The sequence below is a fragment of the Setaria viridis genome, chromosome 1, assembly GCF_005286985.2.
Source record: "Setaria viridis chromosome 1, Setaria_viridis_v4.0, whole genome shotgun sequence".
NCBI classification, from domain to species: Eukaryota; Viridiplantae; Streptophyta; class Magnoliopsida; order Poales; family Poaceae; genus Setaria; species Setaria viridis.
This window is the reverse complement of record NC_048263.2, coordinates 10987633-10997973: the sequence shown is the minus strand read 5'-3', so window position 1 is coordinate 10997973 and position 10341 is coordinate 10987633. Positions and strand designations below refer to the sequence as shown.

At 43.2% G+C, this 10341-nt stretch overlaps 1 long non-coding RNA gene across 3 annotated transcripts; it reads left to right on the top strand.

Moving 5' to 3' along the window:
• Window positions 1–3178: 3178 nt before the first annotated feature.
• On the top strand, window positions 3179–6942 carry LOC117851288 (uncharacterized). 3 transcript variants are annotated; one of them, XR_004639516.2, is made up of 3 exons: window positions 3427–3899; window positions 4103–5639; window positions 6010–6942. It is a non-coding gene; the product is annotated as an uncharacterized lncRNA (long non-coding RNA). The 3 variants fall into 3 exon arrangements; XR_011897728.1 differs by having other exon boundaries at window positions 3433–3899; window positions 4963–5639; XR_004639514.2 differs by having other exon boundaries at window positions 3179–5639.
• The last annotated feature ends 3399 nt before the right edge of the window (window positions 6943–10341 follow it).

Genomic DNA, 10341 nt, shown 5'->3' with positions numbered 1-10341 from the left:
AGCTGAATTATCCTACACATGATCTTGAATTAGCAGTGGTTGTTCATGCTCTAAAAATGTGGAGGCATTATCTTATGGGGACTCGTTGTAACATCTATACGGATCACATGAGTTTCAAGTATATCTTCACTCAAGCAGATCTTAACATGCGTCAGAGAAGATGGTTGGAATTGATCAAGGATTATGATTTAGAAGTGCATTATCACCCAGGCAAAGCCAATGTAGTTGCAGATGCTCATAGCCGCAAGACCCATTGTAACTGCTTGTCGACAACCAACTTTGCCGAGACGTTATGCCATGAGATGGCTAAGCTGAATTTGGAAATTATCCCTCATGGCACCTTAAGTCATATTTCTATTGAGCCTACCTTGGATGACCAAATTGTCCTAGCACAATTGGAGGATAAAGAGATAAAACTTATCAAGAAGAAACTTGAGCAGAAAGATGAGGGATATAAACACTTCCGACAGGATTGGAATGGAGTTGTACATTATGAAGCTCAGCTAGTTGTTCCAAATCACCCCGATCTTAAGAAACAGATTATGGATGAAGCACACCTCTCCAAGTTTTTGATTCACCCTGGTAGTACCAAGATGTACCATGATCTCCGGCAAAATTTTTGGTGGAGTGGGATGAAACCAGATATTGCACGTTACGTCTCGGAATGCGATACCTGTCAACGAGTTAAAGCAAGCCACTTGAAGGTAGCTGGCACCTTGCAGCCGCTGCCTATTCCCTCATGGAAGTGGGAGGATATAAGCATGGACTTTATAGTCGGATTACCTAATACCTCTCGCAGGCATGACTCCATATGGGTTATAGTGGACCGACTTACTAAAACAGCACATTTCCTTCCGGTACACACCACTCACACAATACAGAAATACGCAAAATTGTATCTTGAAGGGATTGTTTCCCTACATAGTGTGCCAAAAACGATCATCTCATATCGAGGTAGCCAGTTTGTAGCACACTTTTGGGAACAATTGCAATCTTCGCTTGGCATTAAGATGATTTGTAGCTCCACATATCACCCTCAGACAGACGGACAAACTAAAAGGATCAACCAAATATTAGAAGATATGCTACGCGCTTGTGTCATTCACTACGACAAGAGCTGGGATAAATGTTTGCCCTTAGTAGAGTTTTCATACAACAATAGCGACCAAGCTAGCTTGAAGATGGCACCTTTCGAAGCATTGTATGGACGTAGATGTCGAACCCCGTACGTAGATGTCGAACCCCGTTAAGTTGGTCGCAACCAGGAGAAAGAACGGTATATGGACTCGACTTGGTAACGGAGGCCGAAGAAAAAGTGAGAGTTATCCGAGAAAACCTTAAGGCCGCCCAATCCCGACAAAAGAGCTATTCCGATAAGAGGAGGAGACCTATCCAATTTGATGTTGGGAATTTTGTATACCTCCGAGTATCACCGACTAAGGGCATACAACGCTTCGGAGTAAGGGGAAAGTTGGCTCCATGCTATATTGGTCCATATGAGATTGTGGAAATTTGTGGACCTGTAGTGTACCGAGTTAAATTCCCGGAGAAGATTGCTGCGATACACGATATTTTTCATATCTCACAACTCAAAAAGTGTGTTCGAGTTCTAATGGAAATTCTTGCACCGGAGGAATTGGAGTTTGAACCCGATTTATCTTACAAGGAGTATCCTATTAAAATCCTTGACCGGAAAGAAAGACATACTCGTAGATAAATGGTGAAAAGGTTCAAAATTCAGTGGAGTAATCATACGAAAGATGAACTGACGTGGGAAACAGAAGAATACCTCAACACTAATTTCCGCGGTTTTCTTTTCGATCACGGAGGTACGTTGCACAAACCACACTAGTTCCTTTCTTCACTAGAATCTCGGGGCGAGATTCCTTTAAGGGGTAGGTTGTAACAACTCTACCTTAATTAGGTATAGTTAAACTTAAGCAAGTCATTAGTCACTAAGTAGAGGTGGTGAAAGGTCCAAATTGCCCCTAAAAAGCTCTTCTTGGAGTTAAATAGAAAACTTAAGTTTCTGTTTACCAACTTAAATTTTTGCCCAAATAAGAGTTGTAAAACTTTTAATTTCAAACAACTTTTATTAATAACACTTTAGCTAAGTCAGAGTGAGAGACGGTCAAAAATAAGAATAAAATCAAGAGTACATCAAAACCCTACATCAAAATCCTGGAATTCATGTTTTTTCTCAACTTTGCAACCTATTATCTCGCCATTCTATATCTAACCTCAAGTCAGACCTTAAATATAAGTTGTAGTTTCTTGAGTGTGTTCCAACTTTGTTACACTGATCCAGGTCCAAATCACAACCAAACCTGCTCAAAAATTTGGTCAAAATCATGTAAAACAATCAACTCAGCCTTTTTTGCATTCCAGCGCAAAGTGTGGAAAACGTCCAGAGCGCGCATCTTGGCGAGCTTGTTCCTCCAAAAATCTGAACTGAACTCAAGAAAAGTCCTTAATAGATGTTGGAGTTCTAAGACCGAAAAACTTTTCCTTCAATTACACTTTGACCTGATTCAAACGGCAAACTACTCAAAATCTAAGCCAAAGTTGACCAAAATGCTAAAAAGCAGCAAAATCGGGATCTGCCCAAGTCCCCAGAGGCCGGCGTTCTGCCGAACTTTGCAATAGTGGATGTAGTCGACTCGAACTCATCCTGTCCCAATGTAAATCCGTATGTATTACGATTTAGACAGCTAGCAAACCACTGGGAGATATATACGGTGGGCACGAGTACGATGTACACGTCGAAGTTTAAGACGTCGACAGCGGAGTCGATGCATTGATGTAGGTACCGAGGAGCAGAAGTGTTGGCATGCCGCATGCATCTCGACGAGATGCCTTCGGTTATGCATGGGAAGTGGAATTGCATTGGGTGCATCGTGCATGCAAACGCGAAGAAGGTGATGGTGGATTTGGGATTTGGCGGAACATGGTCGATCGAGAGATCACCACTTCACCAAATCACCACCACATTGCCCTACATACCCAATCCTCGATCGAAGCATAAAGGCACGCTGCAGCCGGCATCGCCAGCATGAAAACGTCACCATCCAGTGCCATGCACAAGAACATGATGACGAACGTCGACGCAAAGGTTAGATTTTCAAAGATATTTTAATCTATTATTAACCCTGTGTTTTCTTCTATAATGTAGGAATAAAAGCTATTTTGTCCGTATTTACCGTATTTCAAGATACACATAATCCGCTCCGTTGTAACAAAATTTGGGTAAATTGCCTATTTTAACGAAATAATAATTTTTAGAAAGATTTTAACGTAATAATAAAAAAAGGTTGTTTTTCTTTCTAAGGCAACCAGCCAGTCGCGACTTTTGGGCCGAATAGCAGCCTGGCCCAGGTAGAGCCCGGATCAGGAAATTTACCTCCTGCCGTCGATCGAATGGCCTCTCTGCAGCTTCCCTCCCCTGTCCATTGGATCAGCATCTGGCAAGGGCTTGCGCCGCCGGCCACCCGCCTGCATCCCCGCCGCCACCTCCACAGCCCGGAGCACGCCGTAGCCCTCCGAGACTACGAATCGGAACCCTGGCGGGGGCACCGGTGGCGGGCCGCCTGCTGCTCGCAGCATTCCGTCCACCACCGTCAGAGCCCGGAGCACGCCGCGCGTCCGCGGCGTAGCCCCCCGACACTGCGAATCGGACCCCTGGCGGGGGCGCCGCCTGCACCTCGCGGTCGCCGTCCGTCGGGTCAGCCGAGGGACGGCGGAGCGGTGGCCGGCGGCTGCGGAGGCGGCGGAGGAAGAATCGGAGGGGGCACGATGGCGGCGGAGTGCGGGGAAGCGGAGGGAGGGCCGAGACGGAGACGGAGTGGCGGCCGGAGCGTCGCGCGCCCGGAGGCGGCGGGGATTGCAAGCCGCCCACCCAGGTATAATCCCACCTCGCCAATTTACACCCGAAATCGCGGGCTTAAAACCCGGGATGCGGATACGGGTAATGTCTCCAATTAATTAATTGGAGACACCCGATTCAGCAATTTGAAACGCTTTGCAAACTTTGAGCGCACGATTCTTGCGAACTCTCAGCTCTTGTGACCTCGAAAGGTTAGTGTTCTGAGACCGTGCTCTCCAGGTTTGGGCCCAATGGCACCTGGTCCCGGGTTGTTGGGTCCCTGTCCGGGCCCGGTGGGACCGTGGAGGATGTTGCCGGAGGCTGCTCCCGGCTTGTTGGGTCCTTGTCCAGTCGGTTCAGGTAAGAGGCCTCGCTGGGGTTTCACCCGCCCTCTTGGAGGTGGGTCGAGCTCCGATGCACGTTGGGATTCTCATAAGAGAGTCAAGAGTGACGTTGCTGAATCCGAGAGCAGAAACAGTACGAGTGAGAAGAATGGGAGTGATGCTGAGGAGGGGCAAAGTGAGCAGCAATTGTATGCGGGGCCTGGTTTCGCAGTTGCCTCACCACACCTGAGCCAGCCCCCGATCCCAACATTGCTGTTGGCCAAGGTACGCGCACGTAGGGCGCGCAAAGCCATGGAAGCCATGGAATAAGGTTATAATAATTAGCCAGAAACAAATAAGGCTATATAAAAGCCATAGTTAGCTTGTGTGTGTAGGCTTAGCTTAAATGCCAATAAAGCTTGCGAAGCACTAGAAAAATAAGGCTATAAAAGCCATAGTTAATAATAAATAAGCCTGTGGTTGTAGGTAGCTTATAAATAAAATAAGGCTAAAGGGCCAATAGTGTGTTAGTAGCTTAGGGTGCACGTGCGGCATGCACGTGTTTTTTTTTAAATCGAGTAAAAGAGGTTTTATGTTTATAGAAATTCTAATAAACAATAACTTCACATTTGCATAAAAGAAGTGTGCGCTGCAAAGACTCATTTGGAAAGAATATCTAACAAACAACAATTTTGATTCAGTAACCAACAATTTAGGCATTCCGAAAGATATCTAATAAACGGAAATTGCTGACCTGTGGAGCACCCTGCTGTACAGCATCCTCCACGGCCTGGTACTCTATGCCCTTCATCAACATTGATGAGCGGAGCTTTGATTTCTCTGGTTATGATGAGATCAATGAGAAGTGGGACAAATTTGTGGATTTTACCAACAACCTGGTATTGCTCCATTCAAATTCTGTGTCCTTGAATAAATGGACTCGTCATGGCATTAGCTACGCTGGTGATGTGCCCTTCAAGTTGCTGGTGGATCCATGTCATTGTTGCCTCAAAAATACTCAGTCCCTTATATGAGCAATTGGATGAATGTTTCACTGAACTGTTCTGTCATGGTTGCCTTGTGCTGGTAAATTTGAACTTCATTGGTTGCTCCAATAATTTTCGATACATAAAATCATCCACACTGAAGAAGTTGGTCTTTAATACCTGTTAGAATGTCTATGATGCTAAACTTCTAGTGTTTTATACGGTGCTGATTCTTGGATCCCTCAACTTGATCATTGAAGACTGATGGTATCAGGAGGCATCTCTAATTCTCTATAATCATTGAAGACTGATGGTATCAGGAGGCATCTCTAATTCTCTATAAGCGTGGCTTCACTTGTCAACGCATCAGTTTATATACAGTACAATGAGTATTTCTTTGCGAAGAATCAGCGCATCTTGGTGGTCTCTACAACATTAAAGTTTGTAGATGAAGATTTTGACACACTGGTATGTCTTGCAGACATGATATTTCCCTTAATGTTTGTTTTCATTTCTCATTAGATGCCTACTCAGACATTTTAATATTGCATACAAGTGACCGATTCTGAAAATATAATCGTGTGAGATATGTCATTCTCTTTTGCCATTAGGTGTATCTACTATACGACATGTTTCATTGAGAGAGAAGTTATTTTCCATCTAGCTGAAACTTGCTATACTATTATGTAGAGATTCATGAGTTCAGATAAACAAATACTCCAGTGCTTTTCTGTAGATGATTTATGTTTTAGTACAAATATTTGTCTTGATATGCATATTATTTCAGGCGTTGCTCCAAGAGAACTTAGATAAATTTGCAGCATTTCCTAACATGCAGGACTTGTCACTGGAAGGTTGTTTACTCGATGATGAGTATTATTTGACAGCAGACTGAATGATCTAAGGGAGCTTTCTTGAGAATGTACTTTGTATACGGCATACCATGATTTTTGTTTTTTCTATCTTGCCATATCTCTCATTAAGATTCAGCTATCTTACCTTGTATTACCACCAAAAGTTTTCCATAGGTTCTGGGTTTGTATTGAGGGGAACCAGCCTGCAAAGCCAGGGTGGAGACAACGTTCTGATGTCCAAAGCTGAAGTTGATATGTCCTGTACGACCATGACCTGGTTGAACTTTTGTGGCACATGGTGAGGCTACAAGATGGCATGGTGATACACCAAAATTTAGATGGCTTCTTGGTGAGGGTCCTCTTCTCTTATGTCGTTCTCTTTGCCCCAGTGCTGGCTATTATCTCTAAATGGTGAGTGTTTCCTCTTGGCCTCTAGTCTCCGAGTCCTAGTATCGAAAAAGTGTCTGATGGGTTGGGGTAAGGGGAAAGGAGCTGGAATGCTGGATTATAATCATGCAGGTTATCCTGGATGTTGTGGACCTCGAATTATGTTAATGTAGTAGATATGTGAGGAAAAGGTCCCTCTTCCAAGAGTAGCAGTCTAGACAATCGGAACAATTCCAAGAATAAACTCACAATGTTTTGCACTGTAGCAATTACGATAAGCTGTGGTAGATAGAATCCCTGTTATCGTTATAAATAATGTGATCTGTTCCTATGACTTTGTAATTCATTTGAAAATTGCAAAGAGTCAATGGAAGCATCTGGAGCTATCGCTGATTATTTTGACAAATCAATGAACACGTGATGCTTGACTGTAACATTGGTCTGGAGACTGTAAGAACTGAATGAAAGTCATTAATATAGAGGCTGCACTGATTTCATCATCTATAAAGGTGGTGAATTTTGACTTTGGATATGCAGGGTGCCCTTTTAACTATATCTTTCCAGCTCAGTTTCACTTTACTAAAATCACCTGCCCATGTCTTGATGCCTATATATAATATCTCCGTCACCGTTTGCTATAATGCACTTTATCGTGTCTACATATGAGTTTTTTTCCTATGTTCTGCAGAATTTCTTAATTGATGTGGAATCAGCTTGTATCCAATCTTCTAACTGCTGTACTTGGCCTGGGCGCAAATTGTGTTTGCTTTGTGCATTACACTCTGGGTTCTCGATTCTGTCCATTGCTGGGCCTAATTCAAAGAGGTGGCATACCTCTGGGACCAGCATAGTGGTGAGGTTATTTGTGGGCCTAATTCAACAGGACGTGTTGTTGTACTAATGTGCTAGTATGCTTTAAAAAAAAGTACCAGCCTTGAACTCGTCCTGAAACATGAAACCGTTTGAGTTGGTATACTTGGTAGTTATCAAAATGAAAAGAAGAAAGATTCAATCAATAGAGATCAAATAAGAAAGGCGAATGGGCATGTTTGGATGGAGTCCTGGACTGAACTACGCGGCTAGGAACCCTGCTTGGGGTGTGTTTGATTGCAGTCCTGGGATTTCTGCCTCGAAACACTTGCCTGCGCTAGCTGCTGGCTGCCAGGCCGAGCAAATCGATCGCCTGGGCTCGTGACCCGAGCTGCCTGGCTCTAATCACCCCCAAACCCACTTTCATTTACCCTGCTGACATTCCCTTCCCTCTCCTCACATGTAGCTAGCTTCTTATTTGAGGATAATCAAAATTTGTTCCATGAATGAAGGTGAAGGATACTTTATTGATATGGTGATTGACTAACCCTTTTGCGTCTTCTGCTCATCAATCGACTTCCACCAGTGTAGCTACAGTAATTTTCTTGTGCGGCAAATTTGGTAGCATGATCACCTTTCCCCCCTTCCGTTCTCTTTTTTAAAGCTGTTGACGCCAGATTTTGACACATGTGAAATCGGCGTTAGGAAAGAAAGAAATCAGGAGATGCGGCAAGACAGAAGTCACGATTGGAGTTCTGTGCAACTTCATTGATATTTCGAAAGTCGTGTAATGTAGGTCTAGCATATGGGTAAGAGGTAGGGGTGCGTGCGGATGTAGTTGTGTTTTTGTGTCCGTTTAAATACTTACGGTGGCTGTACATTAGTGGTGCATGGGAAAAACACATCCTTGGTACATTAGTAGTCTTGGATAATTAAGGATTTGTTTGGTAGAGTTGCATCTGATTCTAATTTTTTATGGGAGCTAATTTTCTGAGAGAAGTGATGGTGCGGCTGAAAGTGATTCTCTTTGATTCTCTAGCATATAAACTCTTAAAATCAGGATGGAGAATCACTTCACAGAATTAGGGGAAACTACTTTTTTCAGCTGCCAACCTCTTAGTTCATTTCAAAGAATCACTTCACAGAATCAACAGAGAATCACTTCTCTCTGAAAAACTATTTGGCAGAGCTCGTACTGGAATCAACAGAGAATCAGCTCTGGAAACTCTGCCAAACTCACCCTAAGGTACTATTTGAATCCACCAGCTAAATTTTAGTTGGTTAAATTTTAGGTGGCTAAATTTAGCTGCTATGGATCCAAACAGGACCTAGCTATTTCTTTTAGCTGGTTGAACCTAGCTAAATTGTTAAAGATCAAATTGCCCCTCCACCTTCCTCAGGAAAAGTTTTTAAAGCGGGAGGGCGGGGTAGAATAGACAAACACCTCTTTAACTATCATTTCTAGCTAGATTTTAGTTGGGTAGATCCAAACAGGATCTAAGAATCCATAAAGAAGGAAAATGCAACATTAAAACAAAACATACGCAACAAAAAAAATCTAAGAAATTGATATGAGGTTAGAAAAATAATTTTATAGTTTAGTCCTTTATAAATATAAGCTAAATAAATTATGGAAAAAATATAATTTGTTCGTATTTTAGTCATTTGCAAATATGAGCGAGATAAATTGTGGTACATAGAGATAATAACATGAAATAGAGGTATGTAATTAGTCATTTTTAAATTAGCTATAATGGAGAAATTTTTCATTTATATGTTATGTTTGACCTAAAAAATTGTGGGGAAAAATATAATTTGTTCGTAGTTTAGTCATTTGCAAATATGAGCTAAATAAATTGTGGTACATAGGATGGCTAATGCTGCTGACGATAGTGGCGATAGTGGGGGTGATCTTCGTTCCTCTGGCGGCAAGGGGAAAACCTGTAACAACTCTATCTTAATTAGGTATAGTTAAACTTAAGCAAGTCATTAGTCACTAAGTAGAGGTGGTGAAAAGTCCAAATTACCCCTAAAAAGCTCTTCTTGGAGTTAATAGAAAACTTAAGTTTCTGTTTACCAACTTAAATTTTTGCCCAAATAAGAGTTGTAAAACGTTTAATTTCAAACAACTTTTATTAATAACACTTTGGCTAATTCGGAGAGGGAGAAGGTCAAAAACAAGAATCAAATCAGGAGTACATCACAACCCTACAAATGACCTAAGTCCTGGAATTCATGTTTTTCCTCAACTTTGCAACCTGTTATCTCACCATTCTATATCTAACCTCAAGTCAGACCTTAAATATAAGTTGTATTTCCTTGAGTGTGTTCGAACTTTGTTACATTGACCCAGGTCCAAATCACAACCGAACCTGCTCAAAAACTTAGTCAAAATCTTGTAAAACTCTCAACTCAACCTTTTTGCATTCTAGCGCTAAGTCTGGAAAACGTCCAGAGCGTGCATCTTGGCGAGCTTGTTCCTCAAAAAATCTGAACTGAACTCAAGAAAAGTCCTTAATAGATGTTGGAGTCCTAAGACCGAAGAACTTTTCCTTCAATTATACTATGGCCTGATTCAAACGAGAAGCTACTCAAAATCTAACCCAAAGTTGGCCAAAATGCTAAAAAACATCAAAACCGGGATCTGCCTAAGTCCCCGGAGGCCGGCGTTCTGCCGAACTTTGTAACTCCATAGTTTCAAATTCGTCTCATTTTCAAGCAAACTCCTTTTGTAAAGTATGAAGCCTGATGTCAGGTCTACAAGTTTTACTTTTGGAGTTTCACGAATTCTTTTGAAAAGTTTGGAGAAAAAGGCTCCAAAATTGGCTCTGTTTGACTGCCCCGAGGAGCACCCCGCCCCGCGCGCGCCCGAAGCGCGCCCGCACGTTCTCTAGTGTGCCGCCCACCACGTGGCCGCCGTCCACCGACGAGCTCACCGTCGCCCAACCGGCTGCCGCGACAAGATCGCTCACACGCCCGGCTGCCCAGTAGGCGAGCGTGCTTATCTCGCCCTTGGCGTCACGCATATCTTCGCTCCGTCCCGAGCAAGCTCCGCCCGCCGGAGGATGCCACGCTGCTGCCTCCGACCTGCCAAGCTCCGACCGCCTATCGCTGCCCGG